The sequence below is a fragment of the Pseudorca crassidens genome, chromosome 1 (assembly GCF_039906515.1).
Source record: "Pseudorca crassidens isolate mPseCra1 chromosome 1, mPseCra1.hap1, whole genome shotgun sequence".
Classification (NCBI taxonomy): domain Eukaryota; kingdom Metazoa; phylum Chordata; class Mammalia; order Artiodactyla; family Delphinidae; genus Pseudorca; species Pseudorca crassidens.
The window spans coordinates 69,909,691-69,930,102 of record NC_090296.1 but is presented as its reverse complement, the minus strand read 5'-3'; the positions used below and the strand labels follow the sequence as shown (position 1 = coordinate 69,930,102).

The following is a 20,412-nucleotide window of genomic DNA, read 5'->3' as shown; positions in this document are numbered from 1 at the left end:
TATCCCCTATGATATATCAACATGTTGCTTAAAAATTGCATAATATTTGTATTAGGCTTATAAAGGTACGTCCTATCCTTCATAACAATGTTGTAAAGGAGTTTCACATTCTGTAAAATTGACATTCAAAGTTTGCTATTTTTAAACTCTACATAATATTTAACATGAATCCTAGTAAATTATATTCCAAACAAGGCAAAAACATATCTTTAATAGGAATATAGTGAGGTGAACAAAGATAATAAAAACAATCAGCCATCAGAAATTAAAAATCAATCTGTTCTCTATTCAAAATGTTACACTATTTAATATAACATTTGGAAAGACTCACTGAGAATATAATTTCTTTCCAAGAAGACAACTAACATTTCGGTTAATGCCCTCAAAAATTACATAACCCATATATTTAGCCTTTACAAGTAAGCTAACATAGTTTTTTTTTTTTTTTCTAACATAGTTTTGAAGCCAATGATTTAGCAGTACATTAAAAATAAAAATTGTAATAGTACTTATGAGTAGTAAATATCGAGATTATTAATCACAAAAGGGGACTTCTTGGATCCGGGCTGCTTGGCCACAGGCCGCCTCCAGCGCCATGGGATGTAGCACGGGGTCTGCAGCCCCCAGCAGAGCTCGCCCCCCCACCCCCCCACTGCCTGTCTTCCATTACAGGGAACTCTCTGCCCCCTGGGGCCGAGAGATCCCACCCTTTCCCCAAGCTGAAGCCGCAGGGCATTGAGGTACCAGCCAGATGTCTTCTCACAAAGGACCTGTGGTGGCCCAGGGCAGTGGGGCTCCTGCCAGGAATAGGGAGGCTGACAGTGGAGCTGGCTGAGCCGGGCCCCCTGCTAGAGGAGCAAGGCCGGCGGGGCGTCACCAGCCCAAGCAAAGCTGAAGAAAAGCAGGCACACCCAGTGCCTCAGGAAGAGGAGGAGGGCTGGGTGCTGACACTTCCCCTGCAAGCCCACCGTGGCATGGAGAAGATGGAGGAGTTTGTGCATAAGGTCTAGGAGGGGCGCTGGAGGGTCATCCCGCATGAAGTGCTCCCCGACTGGCTGAAGGACAACGACTACCTGCTGCAGGGCCAGAGGCCGCCCATGCCCTCCTTCTGGGCCTGCTTCAAGAGCATCTTCTGCATCCACACGGAGACGGGCAACTTCTGGACCCACCTGCTTGGTTTTGTGCCGTTTCACTTTCTGGGAATCCTGACCATGCTCAGACCAAACATGTACTTCATGGCCCCCCTTCAGGAGAAGGTGGTGTTCGCGATGTTCTTCCTGGGCGCGGGGCTCTGCCTCAGCTTCTCCTGGCTCTTTCACACCGTCTGTTGTCACTCAGAGCAGTGACAAACTGGATTATTTTCCAGCCCTTTTCCCAACTGGCTTATTCAGGGATTGCCCTGCTGATTACAGGGAGCTTTGTCCCCCGGCTCTGTTACTCCTTCTACTGCTCCCACAGCCACGGCTCAGCTACCTCTCCAGCGTCTGTGTCCTGGGCATCTCTGCCATCACTGTGGCCCAGTGGGACAAGTTTGCCTCTCCTCAGCACCAGCAGACAAGAGCAGGGATGTTCCTGGGGCTTGGCTTGAGCGGCGCCGTGCCCACCGTGCACTTTACAATCGCGGAGGGCTTCGTCAGGGCCACCACGGCGGGCCAGATGGGCTGGTTCTTCCTCATGGCTGTGACGTACATCACCAGAGCTGGCCTTTATGCCACGTGGGTTCCTGAGCGCTTCTTGCCTGGAAAATTCGACATATGGTTCCAGCCTCATCAGATCTTCCACGTCCTGGAGGTGGCAGCCGCCTTCATCCATTTCTACGGGGTCTCCAACCTTCAGGAGTTCCGATATTGCCTGGAAAGGGGCTTTACTGACGACTCCCTCCTCTGAGCTGCCCTGCAGGGGCACAGGAGGAGATTGCCAAGTGGTTTTAAAAGAATTTCTTTGCTGAAGTGAGAGGAAGAGTCTAAGTTGTCTGTTTCTAGAAGAAACCTCTTAGAGAATTCAGTACCAACCGAGCTTCAGCCCACTTCACACTCACTGGGCAATAAACTCTCCATTTCCTCGCTGAGAACATTGGGGATGGGCAGCCGCGCCCCCCTCAGGAAGGCAACTACTGTCCCCTCACAGAGACATAGCTTTAAAGCTCATGATGAGACTTTACCCCTCCTCCAACCATCCTGGGGAAAACGATGGACTGGGACTCTTCAGAAATTCCGTTTCTGGAAGAAACTGTCCCTCCCTCACCCCGGTCTTGACTTTATAACCTGGCTTATAACAGGCCATCCGTTTTTGTAGCACACTTTTGAAAAACAATTATAGCCTCGTCCCATCTTTCTATGGCCTGGACCTGCTCACACAGCACGAAGAACAAAGCCACCAACTTTTACACAGCCCGGCTAATCATGGAAGTATGTCCAGGCTTCAAATAACTTGAGTTTTAATTTTTTTCTTGGCAGAGTAATGTAAAATTAAAGTGGGGAAAGATATTTGATACTAAGCTTTAAAAAGAAACCTGCTATCATTGCTATGTATCTTGATGCAAAGACTATGATGATAATAAAAGAGTACAGAAGACACTTGGCATTCAAAGAAAAAAAAACACAAAAGGGATTTCTCTAGGTCATTATTTACCCATTCGTTCATGTATTCATGCTATCACAAACACTGTAGGAAGAATACTGATAAAAGATATGTAATTCCTCCTCTTGTCATTTAAAAAGTTCCAAGCCTCTAGCCAGATTTTAACATGTTGCTGACTGAGTCAATTCATGGATCAAAATTAGTGTCCATATCAATATATATCAACAAAAAGTGTTTACATCATGACAAGACTTAATTTTTAGTTTTCAAACCTTTTTGCTGATTAAAGTTATATATGTTCATTGTAGAACATTTAGAAACAAATAAAAAGATAAAAGAATTAAAATAAAGTCATCCATAATCCTACCACTCAAATTTATTGAAAAGATACCCCATCCACTACACTGTAGGATCCTAAGTCAGTTGACGTACATATATAGTCCACATCTGATCTTTGTATCCTGTACCAGTCATAGAAATACAAACAAAATACCAGTTGTGGAAATATGAATAAAACAATTGACTAGGCAATTCAGAAAAGAGGCTAACCAAATAGCCAACATGTGAAAAGTTGGCCAATTTCATGAGTTATGAGGAAAGTTAAAACAATTTAATATTCTCCAGAATGGCTAAATGAAAAGGAGAGAAAATTCCAAGGGCTGGAAAAGATTTGGAGAAACTGAAACTTGCTTACATTCCAAGTAGGAGTGTATATCAGCATAAGGACTCTGAAAATTGTTAGGCAGGGCCTCCTAAAGCCCCCAGTTATAGGCATAGCATTTGATTCAGCAATGTACCTCACAGATATAAATATACTCAACAGAAATATGATATATATGTTCACCAAAACTCATGTACAAGAATATATAGCAGGTTTATTCATAATAGACCCAAACTGGAAACATCCCAAATATCTAACAAAATCTATCCAATAGAATCGATAAATAAATAGCAGTATAATGATCACTGATAAACTGTATTCTCTTCAGCAATAATAATGAACAAACTATACCCAAACAATGTGAAAGTATTGCAAACATCCTGCTGAGTGAAAGAGAACAGATACAAAAACTTAAAACATGCCAAAGTACTGCACCAAAGGCATGATGCTCTGCCCAGATTCTTCTCCCTTATCTTCCTTATGGAACAAAAGCCTTAAACTGCTGGGTAAAGGGCAGCAAATCCTATTGTCCTATAGGGTTAGTGGAGATGTTCTCTTTATAGTACTGGTGTATCTGAAGGAAGAAAAAGGGACAATCCCTCTACCCCTGAGGGTGAATAAAAATTAATTCTGGGCTGGAAACTACAACTGGGGGAAAGAGGGGAGGATCAGTGAGAAAGCCCTCCTGCCCCCCAACCAGAATTCAGGGACACATTGCCTAAGATTGATGCTGAACCAGAACAATGAAGAATGTCTTTCTCTTCCTGCCTCCACCAGCAGACTAGCAAGCATTGAGAAACAGCAGTCTTCTGCCTGGAAAGGGGCAAAAGGGTAAAGAAAGTCTCTATCTGATGTACAAGTTCAAAGGGAAGACCTAAAGCTGAGAAAAAAGCAAATATTGAGAAAAATCTTGTGGCAAATCAGCCCCCATCCTAAACACAAGGAACTGAGAGAGGAATTTGAAATCTGTGTTGTACAGAGGCTAATCATAGCAACAAAATAAGCCAAACACACTATAATTCCTGACTGACTCCACCCTTTACACCGGGGCCTAGCCAAAAAAAAAAGTGCACTCATTTTTAGGCATAAAAATCTATTCCCCTCCATCTCTGTTTTCCTATACAAGATGTCAGCTTTCAACAAAAAATTAAATGCATAAGAGGAAGCAAAAAAATCACTTTCAAGAGACAAAACAATCAACAAAACAAGACTTCCTAAATATGAGAACTATAACACAGAAAAATTTAAATAACTATGATAAGTATGTAAAAGGCTTCAGTGCAAAAGGTAGAGAATGTTCATGATCTGGTAAGAAATTTCAGCAGAAAAAGGAAACTAAAAGAAAGATTTAAATGCACATGATTGAAATGAAAAACATGGAAACAAATGAAGAATGCTTTTGACAAATTCATCAGTAGACTTGATATAGCAAAGAAAACAATCAGTGAACTTGAAAACAGATCAAGAGAAATAACAAAGACTGAGCCACAAACAGGAAAGACCAGGAAAGGAAAAAAACAAACAACAAAAACAGAGGAGTGCATACAGAGCTATGAGACAATATCAACAGCCTAGCATCTATGTGATTAAAATCTTAAAAGCAGATGGAAAGGAAACTAGGAAAAGTAAATATTCGAAGAGATAATGGCTGGAGATTTTCCAAAACACAGATGCAAGAGTCTCAGTGAACACTAGGCAGGATAAATATAAAACACATGCACACTTAGACTTTTCATATTCAAACTACTCAAAAGGGAAGAAAAAGAAAATACCTTGAAAAAAGCCAAAGACTAAAGGCACATACACAGACAAATATTATATGATATTGCTTATATGCAGAATCTACAAAAAATGATACAAATGAACTTATTTACAAAACAGAAACAGACTCACAGATTTAGAGAACCAACTTGTGGTTACCAGGGGAAAGACTGGGAGGGAGGGATAGATTGTGAGTTTGGGATTGATATGTACACACTGCTATATTTAAAATAGATGATGAACAAGGACCTACCGCATAGCACAGGGAACTCCTGCTCAATACTCTGTAATAACCTAAATGGGAAAAGAATTTGAAAAAGAATAGATACATGTACATGTATAACTGAATCAGTTTGATGTACACCTGAAACACACATTGTTAATCAACTATACTCCAATATAAAATAAAAAATGTTTTTAAAATAATAAAGGCACATAACTTATAGAGGAACAAAGATGAGAATTACAGTAAACTTCTCATCATAAACAATGCAAGCCAGAAAACAGTACAGTGATATCTTTAATGTAATGGTAGAAAAAAGCCGTTAACTAAGAATTCTATACTCTGAACATATTTTTCAAAAATAAAAGGGAATTAAAGATGTTATCAGGGAAAGAAAGCTTTAGAGAATTCATTGCCAGCTGATTTGTATTGTAACAAAAGTTAAAGGAAATATTCCAGCCAGAAATATGATACCAGTGAGAAAACTGTATCTACATTCAAGAAATAAAGAACACAAATAAAGAAATGTCATAAATGAAGGTAAATATAAAATTCATTTTTTTCTTATTTTCAATTGTTCTAAAAGATAAATTACTAACCCCCCCCAAAAAAATAGGGGCCTTGTATTGTACATCTGTAGCATATGTACAAGCATAAGTTTCTGCAATAATAGCATTGTGGAGGGAACGAAGAAATGTAGAGTATCCCCTTTTGTGATCCATATATTACATATGAAGTGGTTTAATATTACTTGAAGATAGATTCAGATAAATTAAAGACATATATTGTAAATTCTAAAGCAACCTCTGGGAAAAATGTAAAAGACATATGAATAACAAGCAAATAACAGAGTAAAAATGGAATCATAAAAAATACTTAATCCAAAAGAAGTCAGAAGAGGGAAAAAGAATCAAATATCCAATGAAACCAATAGAAAATATTAAAAGGATGATGGATTTTAATCCAACCACATCAAAGTACATTAAAGTAAAAGTATGGATAAAGATATATCATGCAAACACTAATCAAAATAAAAGAGTGGTCATATTTATATATCATAAAGTCATATCCAAAATGAAGTAATAATCCTAAATATTTATGGACCTAACCACAGAGCTTCACAATATGAGGCACAACTGATAAAATTGAAAGGAGAAATAGAAGAATCCAAAGTTACAGTTGGAGACTTCAATACCCCTCTCTCAGTAATTAATAGAACAAGTAGACAGAAATTCAGTAACTACATAGAAGATATGAATAATGTTTTTAATCCACACAACTTATTTGCCATTTATAAACACTCCACTAAATAAAAGCAGAATATAAACTCTTTTCAAACACATAAATACTTTCAGAGACAGACCATATTCTAGGTCAAAAATCAAACCTTAACAAATTTAACAATTGATTTATATAAAGTGTGATCTCTAATAATGATGGATTAAAATTAGAAATCAATAATAAAAAGTTATCTGGAAAATACCCCAAATATTTGGAAATTAATATATTTCTAATGGGTCATGAGAACCAAAGGGGATATAACAGGGAAGTTAAAAATATTTTTAATTGAATGAAAATGAAAGCGTAACATTAAACTTTGGGAGATTCAGGAAGCAAAAGCAGTGCTTGCAGTGAAATTTATACATTAAATGCCTGTATTATATAAGAGAAAATATCTTAAGTCAATATTCTAAAATTTCTACTTTAAGAAATCCAAGAATAAAACAAAACTAAATCCCAAGCAAGTAAAAGGAAGAAAATAAAAATAAAAGCAGAAATCAATGAAATTGAGAATAGAAAAAAAAAAGGGAAAATAAATAAAACCAAATGTGTGTTCCTTGGGAAAAAAGTCAATAAAATTGATAAGCTTCTCATCAGACAAACCAAGAAAAAGGAGAAAATAAGCAAATTACAAATGTCAGAAAGCAAAGAGACAATATCATGACAGGTTAATAAGAAAGTAGTATAAACAACTCTACACCCATAAATTCACCTACTTAGATGAAACAGTAAAATTCGTTGAAAGACTCAAACTCCCAGTGCTCACTGAAGAAGAAATAGATAAACTGTTTCTACATTTACTAAAGAGATTGAATTTATACCTAAAAACTCTCCAGTAAAACAATCTGCAGGCCCAAATGGTTTCATTGGTGAATTTTCATCAATAGATCAATATATAACCTTGTTTTATGTGCATTTCTGTTTCAAGACACCTTATTTAGTATATTGTTGATCCATTAACACCGACTTCACAGCCAACAGCACTGTAACTCATGCTTGAATAAAGCTTATCTCACACATGTATTTTCTTTCTGTACATCATAACACTTAGGAACACTGGATAGCACTTCAGCAGTATGCTTGGGGGCCATTTTAAACAGTAAAATTATCAATAAAGAGCACAAAAAAGTGAAGAAGGTGGTGATAAATAGACCATGAAAATGATGCTTGTTTACGGTATGAGAGCTGAAACAAGAAGGTAAAGCATCACCTTGTTTGACCTTCGCTGGGACCATGCACACTAGGTTGTTCAAATTTTTTGCTGCTCTGTGCATGTCTGCAAATGCTGCAAAAGCACCACAAATGTTGATTTGGGGGTTAGAGATAAATTTTAACAAGCAGGCAAATTCACAAATACAGAATCTACAAATAATGAGGATTGACTGTAATTCACCATATCAACAGAAAGAAGAAAAACCCTATAATTACCTCAATAGACACAGACAAGGCCTTTGACAAATTCAACACCCCTTCATGATAAAACTCTCAGCAGACTAGTAATAGAAGGGAACATCATCAAGTTGATAAAGGGCACCTAAAAAAAAAACTACAGCTAAAAATATACTTAATGGTAAAAGACTGAATGCTTCCTTTTTTTTATGATTGGGAACAAGGCAGGGATTTCTGCTCTCACCACTCCCAGCCAACATCTCATTGGTTGTCCTACTCAGTGCAATAAAGTAAGACAAAAAGAAAACACACAGATTAGAAAGAAAGCAAGAAAACTGTCCCTAGTCTCAGAAAACAAGACCATCTACCCGGGAAATTCCAAAAGAATCTTAAAAGCAACTAGCGCTATAAAGCAAGTTTATCAAGATTGCAAAACACAAGGACAATCTGAAAATACCAATATTCTTCTATATAGCAGCAATGAACAATTGGAAATTGAAATAAAAATTATAATTTATGAAGCTCCAGTGCTGGACACCTCAAGCCAAACAACTAGCAAGACAGGAACACAACCCCACCCATTAGCAGACAGGCTGCCTAAAGTCATACTAAGCTCACAGACACTCCAAACCACACCCTGCCCATGAGAGGGACAAGATCCAGCCCCAGACACCAGTACCCCCTACCAGGAAGCATACACAGGCCACTGGACCAACCTCACCCACTGGGGGCAGACACCAGAATTAAGAGAAACTATGACCCTGCAGCCTGAGGAAAGGAGTTCACAAACACAGTAAGTTCAACAAAATGAGAAGACAGAGAAATATGCTGCAGATGAAGGAGCAAGGTAAAAACCCACAAGACCAAACAAATAAAGAGGAAATAGGCAGTCTACCTGAAAAAGAATTCAGAGTAAAGATAGTAAAGATAATCCAAAATCTTGGAAATAGAATGGAGAAAATACAGGAAATGCTTAACAAGGACCTAGAAGAACAAAAAAAAATGGTAAACAACACAATAAATGAAATTAAAAATTCTCTAGAAGGAATCAATAGCAGAATAACTGAGGCAGAAGAATGGATAAGTGACCTGTAAGATAAAATATTGGAAATAACTTCCACAGAGCAGGATAAAGAAAAACAATGAAAAGAACTGAGGACAGTCTCAGAGACTTCTGGGACAACATTAAATGCACCAACATTCGAATTAGAGGGGTCCCAGAAGAAGAAGAGTAAAAGAAACGGACTGAGAAAATATTTGAAGAGATTATAGTTGAAAAATTCCCTAATGGTAAAGGAAATAGTCAATCAAGTCCAGGAAGCACAGAGTCCCATACAGGATAAATCCAAGGAGAAACACACCAAGACACATATTAATCAAACTATCAAAAATTAAATACAAAGAAAAAATATTAAAAGCAGCAAGGGAAAAACAACAAATAAAATACAAGGGAATCCCCATAAGGTTAACAGCTGATCTTTCAGCAGAAACTCTGCAAGCCAGAAGGGAGTGGTAGAATATATTTAAAGTGATGGAAGGGAAAAACTTAACAACCAAGATTACTCTACCCAGCAAGGATCTCATTCAGATTCGATGGAGAAATTTAAACCTTTACAGACAAGCAAAAGCTAAGAGAATTCAGTACCACCAAACCAGCTTTACAACAAATGCTAAAGGAACTTCTCTAGGCAGGAAACACAAGAGAAGGAAAAGACCTACAATAACAAACCGTGGAAAAACAAAGGATCATAAAAGAGTACTACAAGCAACTATATACCAATAAAATGGACAACATGGAAGAAATGGACAAATTCTTAGAAAAGTATAACATTCCAAGACTGAACCAGGAAGAAACAAAAAATATGAACAGACCAATCACAAGTAATGAAATTGAAACTGTGATTAAAACTTTTCCAACAAACAAAAGTCCAGGACCAGAGAGCTTCACAGGTGAATTCTATCAAACATTTAGAGAAGAGCTAACATTGATCCTTCTCAAACTCTTCCAAAAAATTGCAGAGGGAAAAACACTCCCAAATTCAGTCTACAAAGCCAGCATCACCCTGATAACAAAAGCAGAAAAAGCTATCACAAAGAAAGAAAATTATAGACCAATATCACTGATGAACATAGATATAAAAATCCTGAACAAAATACTAGCAAACAGAATCCAACAACAGATTAAAAGGATCATACACCTTGATCAAGTGGGATTTATCCCAGGGATGCAAGGATTCTTCAATATAAGCAAATCAAACAATGTGATACATCACATTAACAAATTAAGGAATAAAAACCATATGATCATCTCAATAGATGCAGAAAAAGTTTTGACAAAATTCAACACCCATTTAGAATTAAAAACTCTCTAGAAAGTAGGCATAGAGGGAACCTACCTCAACATAATAAAGGCCATATATGACAAACCTACAGCAAACATCATTCTCAATGGTGAAAAACTGAAAGCATTTCCTCTAAGATCAGGAACAAGACAAGGATGTCCACTCTTGGCACTATTATTTAACATAGTTTTGGAAGGCTTAGCCATGGCAATCAGAGAAGAAAAAGGAATAAAAGGAATCCGAATTGGAAAAGAAGTAAAATCATCACTTTGCAGATGACATGATTCTATACATAGAAAATCCTAAAGATGCCACCAGAAAACTACTAAAGCTAATCAATGAATTTGATAAATTTTCAGGATACAAAATTAATGCACAGAAATCTCTTGCATTTCTATACACTAACAATGAAAGATCAGAAAGAGAAATTAAGGAAACAGTCCCATTTACCATAGCAACAAAAAGAATAAAATGCCTAGGAATAAACCTACCTAAGGAGGCAAAAGACCTGTACTCAGAAAATTATAAAACACTGATGAAAGAAATCAAAGAGGACACAAACCAATGAAGAGATATACCATTGGATTGGAAGAATCAATATTGTGAAAATGACTGTACTACCCAATGCAATCTATAGATTCAATGCAATCCCAATCAAATTACCAATGGCATTTTTCACAGAACTAAAACAAAAAATCTTAAAATTTGTATGGAGACACAACAGACCCAGAATATCCAAAGCAATCTTGAGAAAGAAAAACAGAGCTGGAGGAATCAGGCTCCCTGACTTCAGACTATACTACAAAGCTACAGTAATCAAGACAGTATGATACTGGCACAAAAACAGAAATACAGATCAATGGAACAGGATAGAAAGCCCAGAGATAAACCCACGCACCTATGGTCAACTAATCTATGACAAAGGAGGCAAGAATATACAACAGAGAAAAGACAGTCTCTTCAATAAATGGTGCTGGGAAAACCGGACAGCTACATGTAAAAGAATGAAATTTGAACACTTCCTAACACTGTACACAAAAATAAACTCCAAATGGATGACAGAGCTAAATGTAAGCCCAGACACTGTAAAACTATTAGAGGAAAACACAGGAATAACACTCTTTAACATAAATCACAGCAAGATCTTTTTTGATCCACCTCCTAGAGTAATGAAAACAAAAACAAAAATAAACAAATGGGACATAATGAATCTTAAAAGCTTTTGCACAGCAAAGAAAACCCTAAACAAAACAGAAAGACCAGCCTCAGAATGGGAGAAAATATTTGCAAACAAATCAACAGACAAAGAATTGTTCTCCAAAATATACAATCAGCTCAATATCAAAATATCAAACAACCCAATTAAAAAATGGGCAGAAGACCTAAATAGTCATTTCTCCAAACAAGACATACAGATGGCCAAGAGGCACATGAAAAGATGCTCAACATCACTAATTATTAGAGAAATGCAAATCAAAACCACAATGAGGTATCGCCTCACACCAGTCAGAATGGCCATCAACAAAAAATCTACAAACAATAAATGCTGGAGAGGGTGTGGAGAAAAGGAAACCCTCTTGCACTGTTGGTGGGAATGTAAATTGACACAGCCACTATGGAGAACAGTATGGAAGTTCCTTAAAAAACTAAAAATAGAATTACCATATGACCCAGCAATCCCACTATTGGGCATATACCCTGAGAAAACCATAATTCAAAAAGAGTCATGTACCACAATGTTCATTGCAGCACTATTTACAATAGCCAGGACATGGAATCAACCTAAATGCCCATCGACACGAATGGATAAAGAATATGTGGTACATATATCAGCCATAAAAAAGAAAGAAACTGGGTCATTTGTAGAGATGTGGATGGACCTAGAGACTGTCATACAGAGTGAAGTAAGTCAGAAAGAGAAAAACAAATATCGTATATTAACACATATATGTGGAATCTAGAAAAATTGTACAGAGGAACCTGTCTGCAAGGCAGAAATAGAGACACAGACATAGAGGACAAACATATGGACACCAAGGGGGGGATGGAGGGATGGGATGAGTTGGGAGATTGGAATTAACATATATACACTAGTATGTATAAAATAGACAACTACTGAGAACCTGCTGTATAGCACAGGGAACTCCACTTTGCTGTACAGTAGAAACTAACACAACATTGTAAAACAACTATACCCCAATAAAATAAAATAAAATAAATTATAATTTACAATGGCACCAAATACCTTATACCACAGGTATAAATTTTACAAAATACATGTAAGATCTTTATGTATAAAATTCTAATTAAAAAAATTAAATAAGACCTAAATTAATGGAGCAATATATATCATACTCTTGTATTGAAATACTCAATATTGTTAAGATGTCCTTTCTTCCCAAACTTATGTACAATGTAATTCCAATCAAAACTGCAACAGTTTCTATGTATTTATTTTTTTTGTTAGAACTTGACAATTTTTTTCTGAAATCTGTATGTCCAGGCAAAGGAACTAGAATAGCCAAAACAATTCTGAAAAAGAAAAATCTGTACAACTTACACAACCAGATTTCCATACTTACCATGTAGTAGGCATGTGGTATGTGGTTTTCAAAAAACAAAGACTATATGACTATACATCAAGGAAGTGCAATAAAAAGTCCAGTAATAAGGCTTCCCTGGTGGCGCAGTGGTTGAGAGTCCGCCTGCCGATGCAGGGGACACGGGTTCGTGCCCTGGTCCGGGAAGATCCCACATGCTGTGGAGCCACTGGGCCCGTGAGCCATGGCTGCTGAGCCTGCGCGTCTCCGCAACGGGAGAGGCCACAACAGTGAGAGGCCCATGTACCGCAAAAAAAAAAAAAAAAAAAAAAAAGTCCAGTAATATATCCACACATATATAGTTAATTTACATAAAGATACAAAGGCAATTCAATGTAGAAATGGTTTTCTTTTAAATGTATTTTCAGCATATGCAGAAGATTGAATTTCTCTTCATATCTCACATTCAATACCAAAATAAATTTACCCAAACTGGGTGATAGACCAAATTAAAAACCTAAAACTATACAACATTATGGTGCTTCAAAGAATCAGTCAAATAATTTATACCCTTACTAATTCTTTGCTGTGAAATTGTTCTTTTGATACCTGAGAGAGATATGTTAAAATCACCAGTAATGTCTATTTTTCTATTTATCCATTAAGACTGTCAGGTTTTGCTTCATGTGTTTTAAAGCTGTTATTAGGTACATTTACATTTATAAACTATTATAATTCCTTAATGTATTAACCCAATTATCATTAGGAAATGTCCCTCTTTGTCTCTTGTAACCCTTCTTGTCATGAAGTATTTTTCTTACATCAACATAGCCACTCCAGCTTTCCTAGTCTTACTGTTTGCATAGTATATATTTTTCCTACCTCTTATATTTGTGTCTTTGTGTCTAACTGTGTCTCTTGTAGACAGCATAAAGCTGCTTCTGGTTCTTGATTTTTACTGCCTCTTTAAAACTCTGTTGACTGGAGTGTTTTGCCCATTTTACCTGAAGCTATTATTGATACGATTGTATTTAGTTCTGCCACTTTGCCATATATTTTCTATTCATCATCTATTTTTTCATCTTTTTTCCTCCTTTCCTGCTTTGTTTTTTGTTACTCGAACTTATTTTTAGTATTCCATTTTAATTCCTCTTTTGGCTTCTTAGCTCTATCTCCTTATTTCATTTTAGTCTTTGCCAAAAATTACAAATCCATCTTTAATGTATCACAATCTTCTTAGAGTTTATGTTCAATTATTTAACATAAAATACTAGAAACTTGCAACCATACATCTATAGATAGCTCCATGCCCTGTGTTACTGTTACCATATATATCACATCTATATATATTATAAACCCAATAGTTCAGTGTCTTAACTTTTGCTCTGAGCCACCACATGTGTTTTAAAGAATTTAAGATAGAAAAAGAAAAACATTATTGTTTTATATTTATCAACGTATGTATCACTTCCTGTGTACTTTATTTCTTCTTGTAGATCTAAGTTACCATCTGTGTCCTTTCCCTTCAGCCTAAAGAACTTCCTTTGGAAATTTTAGAGCAGGTATGCTAGGTTCACTGGATATATAATTCTTGGCGGACAATTTCAATAATTTGAACATGTCATTCCAATGTTTTCTAGACTCTTGTTTCTGATGAGAAGTCAATCATCAATTGTACTGCTATTCCCTTGCATGTAATTTGTTATTCTTTTCTGTCTGCGTTCAAGATTTTTCTTGATCATTGACTTTTCTCTCCCTCCTCCCATCCTGAAACATAAATTGCATATATATTGCACTACTGGATATTGTCCCACAGCTAAGTCTCTGCTCAGTTTTTTTAAAAATAAACTTTCCTATTTTTTGTTAATTTTTATTGATCTAATTTCAAGTTTACTATTTTTTCTCCCACCCTAAAATATTGTTGAGCCTATATGTCAATTTTTCCTTTTAGTTATTGTAATTTTCAGCTCTAGAATATCTTCTTTTAATTGTTTCAGTTTCTCTGTTGATTTTTCCCTAATTCTTCACTCAGATGACCAATTTTTCTTTATTATTTAATCATATGTGCCTTTTAATTTTTGAGCACATTTATAGTAACAGTTTTGAATTTGTTATCTGCTAAATACAACTTCTGGACCCACTCAAAGTCAATTTCTATTGATTACTTTTTTTCCCACTACGTGTAGGTCATCTTTTCCTGTTTCTTGGAAAGCCTAGTGATTTTTTAGTTTAAAACGCAGACAATGTAGATATTATAAACTGTTGGGTTCTTCTAAAGATTGTTTTTCATTATTGTTTTTGCCATTGTTTTCTTTTTTTCTACTGTGTTTTGTTGCTGCTTTTATAATAGGCAATTACCTACTCCAGACTCAAAGTGCAAACTCTGTCTACCCTGCATTTTACAAATCTCTGCTTAATTTTTACAACTTCCCAATGCTACATTTCTTAACCTGGAACCCTGAGAGTGTCCCCTGCATCTGCACAGCGCAGCAGGCAGCCAAGTATTTGAGCAGAGTATATACACAGATTTGGGGGCTTACCCCCTCTAGGATCACATTGCTTTGGGGGATTCTCCCCTTAAGTTTTAACCGCTCTTCCAGCTTCAAGTTCTGTCCTCTGATGCCTCAAGCCCATAAGGCTTCAGCTGTCTACCTCCAAGCTGTGCATAGTTCTGGAAATATATTCAGTTAAAATAGCAGCAAACTCACAAATCTCATCCAGTGCAGTCCTATCTTTCAAGGCTAATTTCCTCCCTGATCTCTATCTGTTTTGGGATAGTCCCACTAGGTTCTTCCCTGAAGACACATAAGTTAGCTGTCAGAGATTTAGGCAATTTATTCTCAGTTTTGGGTCTTTTGCATTCTGTAGTTCTCTCACAGATTTCCCTCTTAAATTTCCAGAAATCTTTCAGCCCTAAGCTGGTTTTGTTTTGTTTTGTTTTTGTCATCTCCACCGATAAGCCAGTAGTTTTCTGCTGCTATAAACAGCGGTTGAGGAGAACATACAGGAAAAATAGCTACAAATTCTCAAATTTCACCCTGTGCAGTTAGTTTTTCAAGAGTAAAACCTCCTCCAGATTCTATCTAATTTTAGATGCTTTCCAGTGCCTTTATGTTTTTTCTTTTTTTTCTTTTTTGCGGTACGCGGGCCTCTCACTGTTGTGGCCGCTCCCAGGCTCAGCGGCCATGGCTCACGGGCCCAGCCTTTCCGCAGCATGTGGGATCTTCCCGGACCGGGGCACGAACCCGTGTCCCCTGCATCGGCAGGCAGACTCTCAACCACTGCACCACCAGGGAAGCCCTGTTTTTTCATATTTTGTACAGATTTTACGATGGCTACCTCCAAAAAGTTTTCATTAATATTTAATTCTATTGCCAATACTCTTAATTCAATTTAAACATTGACCTTTTAAAAATAGTCATCGTTTTTAAAGAAACAAAACATGTTTATTGTAGTAAATTCAGAAAATATAGATGTGTAAAGAGATAAAAATGAAAATTACTTGTAACTATCTTCAGGTAATCACTGATAATATTTTGCAATGGGATTATTATTTCTGTAATGGGATTATTGCATAGGATAACTGATTTTCAACCATTTACATTCCTGAAAGGTGTGCAAAAGTCATTTGTAAGAATGATTTTCATGTTTTATCAAACCTAGAGATAAGATAGGTTTTACCCTTATCGTAGATAGAGATAAGATTTATCAAAACAATAAGAAAATATTATAAGATATTTTATGCCATAAAAAGTGACAGGCTAAACAAAATGCCTGAACACTTTGAAAGAAATATCAATATATTACCAAACTCTACAAAATCTGGGGAGAAGAGAGATAATCAGTTTTAGACATTTAGGCACTTAGATATGTGTCTGGAAGTTTATGGGACAAATCAGAGCTGTATTTATAGATTTTTGAGCTATCAGCAGCTAGATAATACTGGATAAAGAGACCAAACCCTGTCGACCTTTGTAGGACATGTGAAATAATTTTGTCTTTATTCTGAGAGCAGTGGAAGCCACTGACAGATTTTTTACAAGAATATAATGTTACAAGGTTTGCCATTTGAAAAGTTCAGTAACCGCACTGCAAAAAAAACTGATTGGAGGAGAGGGAAAAGATATGTAAGAAAATGAGTTTAATGGCTATTTCAGTAGTTCAGATGAAAATGATGGTAATGTAGACTACAGTGATTTTGGTGAAAGAAGTGGGAAGATTTATAAGATATTGAGGAAGTAAAATCCAAAGGCTTTGTTGATGGATTTGATGTTCAGGATAAAAAAAAAAAAACAAAAAAAAAAACAGCTTCTTCTGGCCTGAGTAACATAGAATACCATTCACTGAACTAAGGAATTGCACATCACATATTCATTAATTTTTCATGCATATCTCCTTGGAAAGTATGTAATCCTCAAGAGAAATATTCCTTATAATTTTAAAACCCTTGATTTCAAAATTAACATGAATATTCTGTTTAGATACATAAGACAAATGCATTCCAGTTGTCGAGTAACAACAACATACCATTCAAGTCATGATTATAAAGAATCGTGCTAATATTGTCACACCTGTCTCACCTCAAGTTTTCCCGCCCTCAACAAATTTCTGGGTCTTATTCTTTCTACAAATCTTGAAACTCTTTCAGCTTCTCCTGTCACTAAGTGAACACTTCCTTCTAGGTCATCGTTATTGCTGTTCCTACAGCTCACCCACCTTAATACCATTCATGTATTATTAGATGAAATCGTATGTAAAATAATGATCTACTGCTACAAGAAATTTTTAAATATGTCTTTTTAGCATATAAATAATCATAACAAACACAGAGTATAAATAATACTTAGTATAAAGACCCTGGATAAATACATTTATTTTCTTTTAAAATATCGATAACATTTTTTGTTATTGTTTGTGACTGTTGCTTTGTATTATATTAACTTTTGTGAAAGTATCTAATTTTTTTTCACTTGTTTAAAAAAAAAAATCATTATGATAGGAATCATATAAACAAAAAACCATTTTGCAAAATGCCAAATGCCAACAGTTAGTTAAAATAGAAATTTTAAAATTAGAAGGCTACAAAAGATACCTATCCCTTAAGAATAAAGATAACCATTTAGCAAAAATTAAACTATAATATACAAGCAGTAATAAAGTTACCCAAATGTGAACTTTGGACTACATACCAGTTATCAGCCATATTTTACTCTGTGATACATCTCACAGCTATGCATTTTTAGTGCAAATGTAAAAGAAACATTATCCATTACTTAAAAAAATTGTTTAAGCCATTACATGTAAAATACTAAGTGAGGAGGAGCCTTAGAAGGTACAAAGTTGAATGAAATCCACCCTAGTTTCTAAGAACTGTAGAAGAAATAAAATATGCACCAAAATAATTCTTTACAGTGATTTCAGACTGCACTTAGCTGATATTCCATATTTTATTCATTCATTCAACAGTTACTTTTTGAGCTCTTTTTATATTACAGAACCTGCCACAGCATATCTGTTGAACCAGTTGAGCTTGACTTCCATGATCTCTTTACTTGAGAGATTTAGAAGCCTCTGGGAAACAATTTATACTATATGAAGAGGGAGAATATTCAAAAAGCTCTGTCAACTTACACACAGAGAATAAAGGGACTAAGGCCTGATTCTTGGGAAGAGAAGAAAGAGAATGTAAAAGAAGAAAAATGGAGACAGAGAAAGAAGGAAGGAACAAAGGGAGGAAGGAAGGAAGGGTAGGCTTAGGGAGACAGAGGTATTTAAAATAAATCATAAAATGTCCAGATCAAGATGGCAGAGTAGGAAGATCCTGAGGTCACCTCCCATGGACATGCCAAAACTACAACTACATATAGAACTATCTTTGAGAACAAACTGAAGCCTAGCAGGATAGATTTTCTACAACTAAAAATATAAATAAAAGGCCACATTGAGATGGGTAAGAGAGGCAGAGATGCAGGCTACTCAGAACCCGTACCCCAGTGTAGCGACTCACAGTCAGAAGGGATATCAAACTGCAGAAGTCTTCTCTGAGGAGCGAGGGGTCCAAGCCCCACATCAGGCTCCCAAGTTCAGGGGATCTGCACTGGGAAGACAAGCCCCCATAATGTCTGGCTTTGAAAACCAATGGGGCTTGTGTCTGGGACAGCTAGAGGGCTATGGGAAACCAAGACTGCACTCTTGAAGGGATCATGCATAAACTCACTGACTCTAAGTCCCAGTGCACAGGCAGCAGGTTGGTTCACACAAGAAGGAAATTCATTAACTAATTTTAGGGCACATCCTGGAGAGGCAGGGATCTGGTGGGACTTTCCCTAGGGACCAAAATTGCTGAAGGGTTCCTCTTTGTTTTTACTCTTCTTCCACTGAGCTAACACCATGTGCCTTGCCCTGGCATTCCCCTGAGGACCAGCCCCACCCAACCTATCCACCAATGGTGAACATCAATGTTTAGATCATCTAGACAGAAAATCAAAAGGGATACATTAGCCTTTAATGACACATTACAGCAGACTGACTTAATAAATATACACAGAACATTCCACCCCAAAACAGCAGAATACACAGTCTTTTCAAGTGAACACGTAACACTCTCCAGGATAGATCATATGTTAGGAGCAAAACAAGTCTCCACAAATTTAAGGAAAGTGAAATCATATCCAACGTTTTTTCTGAACACAACAGTATGAAACTAGAAATCAATTACAGGAAGAAAACTGGAAAAACCACAAATATATGGAGGCTAAACAATATGCCACTAAACAGCCAAAGGGTCAATGAAAATCAAAGAGGAAATTTAAAAATTATTGAGACAAACAAAAATAGAAACACAATATTCCAAAATCTATGGGACAGAGAAAAAGGAGTTCTAAGAGGGAAGCTTATAACACTACAGGCCTACCTCAGGAAACAAAAAAATCTAAAATAAACAATCCTAAACCTAAACCTAAAAAAACTAGTAAAAGAAGGAAAAAACAAAACCTAATGTTAGAAGAAGGAAGGAAATAATAAAGACCAGAGATGAAATAAATGAGAGACTAAAAAGACAATAGAAAAAAACAATAAAACTAAGAGCTGTTTCTTTGAAAAGATGAACAAAGTTGATAAATTTTTAGCCAGACTCATTAAGAAATAGAGTGGGCCCAAATAAATAAAAGAAGAAATGAAAGAGGATAAGTTACAACTGACACCAAAGAAATCCAAAGGATCATAAGAGATTACAATAAACAATTATATGCCAAAAAATGGGACAACCTAAAAAAACTGGATAAATTTCTAGAAACACACAATCTTCCAAGAATGAATCAGGAAGAAATAGAAAATCTTAACAGACTAATCTTTAGTGGTGAAGTTGATTCAGTAATTTAAAATCTCTGAACAAAAGTTCAGGACAAGATGGCTGTACAAGTGAACTCTATCATATATTTAAGGAAGAGTTAATACTTATCTTTCTCAAAACATTGAACAGGAATGAATGCTTCCAAAATCATTGTATGAGGGCAACATTATCCTGATACCAAAACCAGATAAAGATAAAAAAGGAAGGAAGGAAGGAAGTGAGGGAGGGAGGGAGAGAGGGAGGGAGGAAGAAAGATACAGGACAGCATCCTTGTGGACATAGAT

At 36.3% G+C, this 20,412-nt stretch overlaps 1 pseudogene; it reads left to right on the top strand.

The window, feature by feature from the left end:
* The first annotated feature begins 650 nt into the window (after positions 1-650).
* LOC137228803 (adiponectin receptor protein 1 pseudogene) lies at positions 651-1,887 on the top strand (annotated as a pseudogene).
* Positions 1,888-20,412: the final 18,525 nt, after the last annotated feature.